At 40.8% G+C, this 11,806-nt stretch overlaps 1 long non-coding RNA gene across 1 annotated transcript in view; it reads right to left on the bottom strand.

Moving 5' to 3' along the window:
- The window catches only part of LOC117283119, a 72,673-nt gene that overhangs the window by 6,691 nt on the left and 54,176 nt on the right, over positions 1-11,806 (bottom strand). The gene's annotated exons all lie outside the window — the stretch shown is intronic.

Raw genomic sequence — 11,806 nt, 5'->3', positions numbered from 1 at the left:
TATTATTATTATTATTATTATTATTATTATTATCTTTCTTACTTTCAGTCGTGCTCAGTTTGTAACTGGCTCTTGGGCTACAGAGTTAGCACTCAAATAAATAAAAAATTAATTGAATTATCTTTGTAAATTTTCATCTTGGACTGTAGGTATTAGACTTCCTGCTCCGAAACTCGGTGACGTCTCTGCGTTCAGTATCGGCTCTTGCAGCGGACACACTACACACACGTCATCTGCTAATGCTGTTTCTAGATAAGCTGATGCATTCTTCAGAGAATGAATTATTTCACTTACATATATTGTGTACTGGCTATGGCGCTCACTGCCATATCTCAATTTTTTTTTTTTTCATTTCATGCATCCTGTTGTGTTATAATATACAATTCCTTTATTAAGACCGTCACAACACACCAATGTTAAGGTCAGTGCCAAGTTTGGCTCTGCTACATGTTTCGGCTATTAGAAGCCATCATCAGGCAAATACATGGCTAACATATACGGTATGCAACCACTGAACTGCAGTACTAATAAAATTGGATACAATAAAATTAATTATATTAAAATACTTGGCGTAAAAATGCAATAAATTAGATTATACAAAACAAACGTTATACATATATAGATGTTATAAGCAGGACAGTTTGAAGTGAGCTCAGTCAGTTGAGTTAAGTTAGTTGGTGAGTAACTGAGTTAGTCAGTGAGTTAATTAGAGAACTTCTAAGGCTCAGTTGTTGTGAGCTGCCGCTGGTAGCTGAGGCACGTGGATAGTTCGGGAAACAAGAGGAAGAAGTTCAGATGTTGAAAACCGTTACCAGGCAACGGTTGGTGAAGACGTGATCGTGGACGCTAGTCCGTGCTAGTGGTTTGTAATGTGTAGTAACGCGCTGTATGAAAAATTCCAATAAAAACGATCAATCCAAAATCCTGTCTATTGTCACGCCATACACGTGACCATACATCATACACATGAATAGTTATCCCGAAATTTATGTTATTTTATTAAAAATACTACTGTTATTATTATTATTATTATTATTATTATTATTATTATTATTATTATTATTATTATTGGCATGCTGTAAGGAAGAAATTGAAGGCAAATACCTGCAGTTGGAATTAATTCTGAAAATTGTTTTATTTAAATTTGTTTAGAAACTCCTACGCATATTTGGGTGAAATTCGAGGCATGCACTTTACAGCAACTTACATGACGAGATTTCAGAATCAGCTTAGTCTGCCTATCCTCTCGGGAGGTCAGGAGTACCCCGTCAGCACAGTGACTAGCTAAGGGTTCGAGAACGAGAATTCGATTCCCGACGGAGACAGACATGTTTCTTCCTACCACAGCGACCAGACGGGCTCTGGGGCCCACCCAGCCTCCTATCCACTGGGGACTGCCACGGGCCCTTTCCTCAACTGTAAAGAGGCCAGGGGTGTGTAACTGACCGATCGCCTCTACCTAATGGCGAATATAAGAAAGCATGGAGCTGCATATCCACACCCCCATTAGCATCCATGATGTATAAGGTAGACCTAGTGGGTTGACGTAGCCGTAAGTGTCTGGATTCATTTTGGAAGTACGGAGTGTCGGTAAATGTATTAAATTTAAGTAAATCAGCTGTAATGGACGTAAGAGGTTTATTTATGTACATCACTAGGTAACAGCACAGTCCGGCTTCATGAGGGTATAGGTAGCAGACGCGCATGCGCATATTCAGAAACTGGTTTCAGTAGTAAAAATGGCGACGGTACTTGAGGTGTAATACCGAAGAACAGCGTTCTGTTGTGCGATTTTGTGGGCAAAAGGACTCAGATCAAAGGATATTCATACAGAAATGTTTCCTGTTTACAGTGGGAAGTGTTTGTCGCGTAAAGCGGTTCACAACTGGGTGGCAAACGTCCCGCTGATGAAGAAGTGGTTGAAACGGAGGTGCGGAAGTGGTTGAGACAACAGTCAAAGACTTCTATGCTGCGCGTTTCGACGCACTGGTAAAGCGATGGGACAAGTGTGTTAAATTTTGTGGAGGTATGTTGAGAAATAAATGTTTTTCCCAGGTTCGAATACCAAATGTTTTACGTTTTATATCAATTTGTGACCGCTTTACTGACTCTCGTATTCAGTTCGAATCCCTGACGGAAGTTGTGTTATCCTGAGGTTTCTCGTGTGTACCTGTACCCAAGTTCGAGGATAGTACCTCAACTCTGCCAAGACCACTTCCTTCGTAATTCTTTCCAATTCATTATTCTTCTATCATTCTGCCATTTCACGTCGCATTGTCTAGCCGTAAGAACGTGACGTCCCGTACAAAGACATAATCCGCTCCTGCATTAAGGAAGCACAACGTTGAAACCACGGCCATACAAAAATGTCCGTTAAGTATGTCCGGAATCAATACACCCCCCAGTATCTTAGCCCCGCATTAAGATGCATCGATCGCATTAGCTATTAGCAGTGGAGGTGGGAAGCACGCTGTTCCCTCAGTCCTGGCGATATGTAATAATATTCAGTTGTAGAGCGCTCCATGTGTTTGTTCGCCTGTCTGTCTGTTTGTACAGTTGTACAAATCGACAATATTGATGGCCTACATTTTTTCTGCCTTTCTTTGTTGTCTGACGTGTATTTCTTTTTTTTTCCAATTTCTTAAGGAACAGAACTATACTTCGGGACACCATAATATTTTCCCGCTAATTATTCATATGCCGAAACATCTAAAGGACTCTTATCTGTGTACTGATTGGTGATAAATAATGAAAATATTGATCAGAACTTTTTCCCAATGATGTCCATTACTGTACTTTTTTTTCTATAAGAAATCACCGACCAAATATAGACCTACAAATATCAGCAATTTGAGTGTAGCTTAGATATAAAATGCAGTCTACATTCTTTAATGTAACAAGTTAGGAAGTATATGCATAGCGCGTCAGTACTGAAATGTTCGCTCTCTTATATTTTTAAACCGTGAATGAGAATAATATAAGCGCACATTTCTACGTGTTGCGCACGGGAGTACATGGAGGCATTCACAGGAACTCTTTCGTTTCTTTGTCCAAATTTTATTAGCAAAAACTTCAGAAAACAAAATTCCGTGAAAATCCTTCCAGTGATTTTTGAATTTTTACATGCTGACGGACAGGCTCCTGTCATTCCTTCTAGTGTCCACTACATTGTACGCAGCTGGGCCTCATGTTTCCTTGTCAATGCCAGTATTTGCATTGCATCGCTTTGTTCATACGTCGTAGGTAAGGCTTCGCCTTTCCCTGTTGCTATTCTGTTCTGGTGTCGAAATGTCCCCGTAACCCTATATCCCCTGCATGTTTTCACCCCCCCCTCAATGTTCGTTCCCAACATGACGCGTTAAGTACTAACCAAAAGTATTTTCTATAACTTTCCAACATTTATAATATCATACTGCTGAAAACTTCGAGCAAAAACAGACAACTCAAATACGTTATAGTACAGTGTTCTGTGTCATGGTACAACGTATAAACTTTTTACGACGTCATCAATCTTTCGGATGAATGTTCAGCCTGTATCTTCAAGGTAGGCTTCTATTTTAATATATCTGCATGTAAGAATGAACTAGTTAAAACACCAGAAAGTGCTGCAGGCTATCGGAGAGAGGGAGTAACAGAATCCGTTTCCTGATGATGGCATTTCGATATTATGTTATGATAATTTTCCTTCCTCTCCTCTTATTCTTTACTATCTTCCCCATTTCTTCCATTTCGCGCTGTTTTGATGAATGAGTACATTAATACAGATGACGCTTATTTTCATCAGTGACAGAACAGATTTATTAGGGCATTGCGCCCCACAAGGATGGGTTAGCGGAGTGAATGTGTTCAAACTGTATGACAGAGGGTAAAGTGTCCAATCTTCCGGTCCTAAAACCTTAAAATCGGAGTGGTTACCGTATGTACCACTTGCTTTAAAATTCTTGAATTGTGCCCACACAGCACAGTTACGTGCTCCGTATGGTTCTTACAACAAACAGTTATTACCTCCCTAAACAGCATTAACCGATTGGGCTATGTAGCGGAGACGTGTTGTGTTTCCTGTGAAGTACGAACTGAATCTTCATACTGTGTTCCGTATGGTTCTCACAACAAACGGCTACTATTTCTCCAATCAGTATTAACCGAACGGATTTGTATTTCAGACGATGTGTTTTCTGTGAATAATGAATTAAATTTCTAAACATTGCTTAGATGAACTACAGGCTTCACAGAGTTAAAATATTCCGCGCCTCTGATCTCGGTAGCGCCCGAAACTGTAAACAATGAATGTCCAGGAAGGTGACCATGATTATGGGAAAATATTCTTAAGAAAAAATTAATTACCGCCTGTGAACTTCACAGTATCGATTCCAAATCTTTGCACCAGCGAGGATAGGAAACCTGCCAGACATAAACATACACCGTAACTAGTCTGCGTTGTTGTTTGTTAATACAGTCTGGAAATTATGGTGGTCAGGCGTTACAAGTGGGCTGGCCGACTTTGAATGCAAGTGCTTGTGAGAGAAAGAGTGACCTACGACTGCAATTCACCTGTTAATGATGTTTGTAACCCAAGGACATTAGCTAATATTAATAAACGGCGTGGGGTGAACTCAGTCTCTGACAGAAATGATTGAAAGGAATCTTCCTGGGAGTGGAGGGTGGCCGGTGCGTAAGGCTGACGACCTCACCGCCATCTGTGAGCCGACTGTCTAGAAAATGTGAAAGCCTCAACGTCTAACGAACCTATGGGCCTCTACGGCCTGTTTCAGGGGTAGCTTTACCTTTACCCTTTTCCTCCATGAATTTACATGTCTCCACATACTTAATAGAATGAAAGCAAGTACACTTTTCGTAATTGAACAGCAAACAAAAATAAATTTGAGGGTTTCAGGGTTGTGTTACGAATACTATCTTCTGAGATGGGACGCCGTGTAGTCTGGTAGACGTTCACCAATATTATGGAGAATCATACTTCCTCCTTCTTCCGGATTGAAAATGAGGCCCGACAAGGCAAATGCAAGGTGCAAGCAGTAGTCAGAAGAAAGAAATCAGATGCTTCGCTTAAAATGTTTAATTAATCTTAGCAAAATATAAATACTTGATCATAAATATTTGCATGCCATTTATAATCACTCTCCATAAGCATGCAGTTTATATATTTAGGCTTGTTTTCTACACCATGTAGGATTTAGGCAGCGTCCTAGCTCCGCCATCATACCTATTATATATTGCAGAGCTCCCAACCACTTCAGAAACAATCACAGCAAACTTTGCTGACGACACCGCCGTGGTAGCCACAGATAACGATGTAGCTGCTGCTTCGCAGAAACTGCAAACCAACCTACTAGCAATTCAAAACTGGATTAAAAATGGAGAATGAAAGTAAATGAATCCAAATCGATCCACGTTACGTTCACCACAAGTAAAGAAACATGCCCACCGGTACATATAAATAACTGACAACTCCCCCGAGAAGAACTTGAACTGTACCTTGACAGACTTTTTTTTTTCCTTGACACTACAGCCCCAGTGGGCCTAGGCCTACCTCCATGAACTCCGTTCACTTCGGTTTTTCTAGATCTTACACATACGGTAGGACTCCTTGGGCGAGTGATCAGCTCGTCGCAAGGCCTCTACCTGTAGACAAACACAGAAAAACGCACACAAACATCCATGCCCTGAGTGGGATTCGAACCCACGATCCCGGCTTCCGAGCGAGCGAAGACAGTGCATGCCTTAGACCGCTCAGCTACCGTGACCAGCACCTTGACAGACTTACCTGGCATAAACACATCATAACAAAAAGGAAACAACTAGGAATTACCCTCACCAAAATGCACTGGCTACTCGGACTTAAATCAAAACTCTCTACAGGCAACAAACTCCTTATATACAAAAAATCCTCAAACCGGTGTGGACCTATGGAATACAACTTTGAGTACAGTTTCCAACTCAAACATAGCAATTCTAGAACGATTTCAAGCCAAAGCCTTGCGCATGATATTGGACGTACCTTGTTACGTACAGAACATAGTCATCCGAAGAGATCTCCAAATACCAACAGTGAGAGAAGGAATTCGCCGATACAGCTCCCCATGCAATACTCGGCTCAGAGCCGCCCACCTTACGGAGCCACCGGACTTCAGGCGACTGCCGAGACATCTGCCAAATGATCTGCCCACCAGACTTCTATTGTAATAGCATGCTAATAATTTTGGATTAAAGATCTAGATAGTAGGCACTCCCCCAAAAGTCACACGAGGCCTCAAGCCTACTCACTAAAGAAGAGTGCAAATGAGCACTCCTCTTCAAGTCAAAGTACACCATAACAATTTGCTGAATGTATATTACTACAAGTAGTTACTATAGGATTCTGACGATGGTGTATAACACACTGATATAGTGGGTTTTTGGACTTTATCCATCGTCCTGGTTTTTAAGATAACTAATAAAAACACGACGTTTCGGAAACTGGATCTGTTTCCGTCCTCAGGTGAAGGAAAACATCTATTCTGTTCTCAGTCACTGGACGTCCAGTGATTGAGGTTAGCTCTTTCTAACAGACCCAACAGAATAGGTGTTTTCCTTCACCTGAGGACGGAAACAGATCCAGTTTCCGAAACGTCGTGTTTTTATTAGTTATCTTAAAAACCAGGACGATGGATAAAGTACAAAAACCCAATATATCAGTGTATATTAGTACAGATTACAAATAAAATTGGACTATATATATAAAAAAATGTAGGATTTGATGTTCCCACAGCAATGATTATGTAGAGTACTGTCTTCGGGAATATAATGCCATGTAGTCCGTTAAAAGTTAACCGACGTTTCGGAGGAACGTATCGCCTTCATCTTCAGGGCTGAATAAACCGAAAAAAAAACTGGTTTGCAGTCATACAAAATCGCTTATTTCATTTAAACATTAAGATATACTGTTATACTATAATGAACAGTTCTGCAAACTGAAGAACAGATACCCCAACCACTCCAGCATCAAACTCATTCTCGGCAGCACATCCACTTCCTCATCAGTCCACCACGTGACCACAAGTTACAGAACACACCCACACGGCATCAGCAGCACACACTCATATCTGCTTACTTACTTCAGTCGCCGTCCAACATTAAACCACACACAGGATCCATCATACTGAGATATTAGGTTCTCGGACTTTATCCATCGTCCTGGTTTTTAAGATAACTGGACCAGTGATTGAGGCTAGCTCTTTCTAAGGGACCCAACAGAATAGGTGTTTTCCTTCACCTGAGGACGGAAACAGATCCAGTTACCGAAACGTCGTGTTTTTCTTAGTTATCTTAAAAACCAGGACGATGGATAAAGTCAGAAAATCCAATATCTCAGTGTGTTATACACCATCGTCAGAATCCTATAGTAACTACGGGTTCCATCATAAAAACGTAACCGTATAAGACACAATTATATACAAAAGCAAGAAAAATCAACAACAGTGCAAAAATATCTAAAATATCTCATTTATAGCCACCCGACAGCCGATATTAAAGCTGAAAATAGCTTCCTTTATATACACAACAATACTTGAGTAAAATACGTAACCAAAACAGCGGCCCCAATTATATAGGCGTAAAAATCCAAATTAATAAAACCCCATACATATACACCTAGAGCAACACGAACTTGACAACCTCCACACCAATAGGACGTAAGAAACCACAAATACACAATCACACAAATATAATACTTAAAACATGTATATTTCTCGTAAATTTATCATATTTTATCCTAGATTTCGCGTGTCTAAAAATATCAAAAACTACAAAGCCCATTTATACCACCTAACTCACCTCCGTTTCAAGTATTTAAAAATTAAAATTATAACTGTATCTTTATCTAATTTTATTTAACGACTAGATTTTAACTTTTAACGTATTTAACTTTCAGCTCATATTATTCGAGATATATCCCATACAAATCTTAAAATGAAAAAATTAAATTATAATACTATTGATCCATTCTGATAATTGAGTAAAAATATATGCATTCATCAAAACCGCCTGATGGTGATCTTTGTAAATCGGATTATAATGTAATGGATTTGATCAACGCGTCTCCAGGCAACAGTTCTGTATACACGAATATAGACAACATCATCATCATCATCATCATCATCATCATCATCAGTAATATGTCAAGACGACAGGTCCACAGTCTCTTCCAAAACAATTCCTCCACTTAATGCGATCTAGAGCTTTCTCCTTCAAATGACAATATCCTCTTCTGTCCCCAAGGTCATCCAGCATCTTCTTACGTCTTCTTCCCCGTATTCTTGTCACTTCTATTCGCCCCTCTATCTTTCCTTCGATAGCTTTTTTAGAAGGCAGTTTCTGCGTGAAACATGACCAATCCAATTAGCCTTCCGTTTATAGACAACAATAGAAGATAAAATATATTTTCTATGCGGTCCGCGCCGGACGGACACGCGGAGCTATAGGAAGTCTATTGCTAGGTAACGAGCTGTAAACATGCATTCAGAACAATGGGAGACGGTGTTTTCCTTGTGGTAAGTGCAAAGGAGTTATCTTAAAGACGAACGGCGCCACGATTCAGTTCTGAGTTCTGAGTTCTCGGTAGAAGATAGCCACGGAAATTTTGTCGACCTGTGAAGACTTGGTGTGTAATATTCACGTGTAATACTGGGAGTGTGTGATGCACTGAGACTGTTGTAGTTCCTGTGTTTTAATCCTGTTACCAGGATAGGACCACTCTGTGTAAATCAGCGATGGCGCTGTATTCAAATTTGAATAACAGAGAGTGTAACCAAGATGTTGATAAAGGCTATCATCCGAACTAGAACCCGTCATTTTCGTCGAGCGTACCACCCTACACGTGACAATACAGTAGGATAAGAACAAAATAACCCGAATATTAAACATTTTATTGTCGGTTTCTGATCAACTGCTGTGTTGACGGCCATTAACTATATATTTTATACGCGATACAGAACAGGATTCAGAATGTAGGGTGCCAGGAACTGATGTGATTACATGGACCTGCAGTTTCAGGCGGGCAGTAAAACAAGGGGCCTCTCTGGAGTTAGGCGGTTGTTCCAGGAAACTTGCACACCAAGACCACGTAGCCTATCTGACGGGGCATCTCCAAATACTTGCAAGCGCGCGTTAATGAGGGGTAATTAAGCAATCCCTCTCTTCCCAGCAGGAAACTATACCCAGTAATTAACGGGCCAGAAAATTGCTCAAAGTAATTACTGTTTATTCGTGTTGTAGTTATTTAGAGGGGCTCAGAGGTTAGAGGTCAAGATGTTTTGTTTTCCTTGTTGTTATGCCACTCAGAGTTTAAATGCGCCGTTTGTATTCGTCCGGCCTTAGGGAAGCGCAGACAACATTCGCTCTGCTCTTCCGTTGTTGTGAGGTTACTTGTGAGGTCTGAGGCTCTCGCAGCTGTTAACTACGTCTTCGGGATATTGCAGCTTTTCGACTACGTTTATCACATTCCATTAGATATGAATTTTAATTGTCTGCTCCTTGAAACCCTCAAATCTAAAACAATTATGCAAATTACCCCCCAAAATCAAGTATCACTGGACCTTTTTGTGGTTCAGTTCATCTATGTACGTGTCTTATAGCGGCGAATTGAGGGGTTGGAAAGGATTTGGAACGAAGTGGTTGTGTTTTAACCTACATACACTCTTGGTCCTTGCCCGGAGAGGCCCAGTAAAACCACCAAAATCATCAGTCGTGATAGCGGGTTTCACAGTCGAGATTCGAACGTGGCAGTCCAGGATACAAGTTTACCACGTGGAGCGCTGCCTTCACCCTAAACCGTTCATTCTAACAGTCTTAAATATGGCAAATCGCTCTTCATACTGTGACATGTAGACCCATTGCTAGGGAACAGCCCTCAAACAACAAAGGAATGGAATATGGCCGTGGGTCCCAGATGGCGACTTGATACCAAGAGAAGACCGGCCGACTGACCGTCGGTCGTAACATAATTTTGACAATAATTTAGTTGTCATGCAACCGCCAGCCGGTACGAACGTAAGCATTTACTGGAAGACATTGTTGGGATGCATTACCAGGCAACGACTAATGAAGAGGCAATAGACTGAGAAGACTTCCTACGTGCTATAATGAACAGTAGAGTGCGTGTGAATCAGCAAGGCGTTATAGATGCTTGTAGTTATTATCTGTAAATGTTCAAAAAATCCAGTTACTAATCCAAGCCCTGTGTGTATTCACTGCATATCTGTGACAATAACAACGCTGTTGATTGATCCTTAGGCTAATGTATGGATGTGATATAGTTCTGAATGAGATGGGCTGATGATTTGGAGTGAAACCTTTCGAAGGGGAGAGTAAAGCGCTGTCGGCCCGTAAGGCTGACAACCTCACCGCCATCTTTGAGCCGATTATCTAGACAAAGGGAGACCCTCAACTTCTCACAACCCTATGGGCCTTCACAGCTTTTTACAGGGATAACTTTACTTTTTTACCTTTCGAAGGATATTTTGAGGCACTATCGCGGTAATAGCATGGAAATACAAGGGATGCTGGGATATCTTCAGTTGCTGTAGGCAGTGGTTTGACGAGATTCAAACTGGGTACCTTCCGGACACAAACCTGCGCCAGTGAACCCAAGATCACAAAGCCGATGACGCGTGCTCTAACTGCATCACTTGCTGTGCCGTTTCAGAAGGTCCTGCATGAGATGCGCTGTGACATGTTTCGACTGCGCTCGAAATTTTATCGGGGAAAAATAACACCCTAACAAGATCAGAAAAAGTATATACTAAAATTTACTGTACATGACCACTGACATCTGTTCTCACATATCCAATACACATCTAATCACCATAACCTACATCTTCCTCGCTGCTTCACACGTACAATACATAAGGACACTACACATCTCTGTAAGACATACAAACGTCGAGGGAAACAACAGAATATGTTATGGGGATCATCCTAACTGTATTCTGCACTATTCCATTTTGTCAATTATATTCAGCTACCTTACATATATGACACTTAATTCTCAGCTTTCAAAAGTATCTCACTATAAAAAAATAAAGAATGCACATCCAGAAACTTGATAAAGTAAAGTTTCCGTGTGTTTGATTAGTTAAGAGATATGCCGCGAAGACATATGGGGGGTGTGGAGGTAGAGCTGACTTCGACACTATATGGAGGTGAGCGGCCACTTTCACTTCCCGGCCGCTTTACCCCCAGAGAATGGGCCACCAGCATCCACTGGTTTAAACTCAGAGCGCGTTTGGACTCTGTGGTGTAAAAAAAAAAAATCTTGCCCCTACAGGGAATCGAACCTGGGCCATCTAGTCAGTAGTCCGTCGCTATACCGACTGAGTTATCCCTGCCACTCAGGTTATTACTACAAAATTAGAAATAATTGAAAGCAATTTGGTTGACGTCTCCCCTGTGGATTTCAACACAATATGTGGAAGTGTTTATGGGGTTATGAGGGCTCGTGCAAACAAGGATTTTATATGAAGTAAGAGGTCTGAAAATTGGAACTGAGAGATAACTTTGAGAAGGATCTTATGTCCTCTTGAATTCTCTTCAATTGTTTGTGAAATTTTCCTGCATTGAATTTCATCATAGACCGTGACAAAAGTATGGGATACGTGGGAAATTCCATTCACAGCCTATGTGATCCAGGATTCATTGTGAATCAATATGATCTAAACCCGTAACGACTCCACAAATACTAGCGAAACTCTCCCATGTCTAATTATATGAAAATCTAAGAGTTTAAACGTTGATATTTGGTAACAAAGAGGCG

This window comes from Cryptotermes secundus, unplaced genomic scaffold (assembly GCF_002891405.2).
Source record: "Cryptotermes secundus unplaced genomic scaffold, Csec_1.0 scaffold313, whole genome shotgun sequence".
Taxonomy (NCBI): domain Eukaryota; kingdom Metazoa; phylum Arthropoda; class Insecta; order Blattodea; family Kalotermitidae; genus Cryptotermes; species Cryptotermes secundus.
The sequence above is the reverse complement of the archived record's forward strand: the minus strand, read 5'-3'. Positions and strand labels throughout refer to the sequence as shown.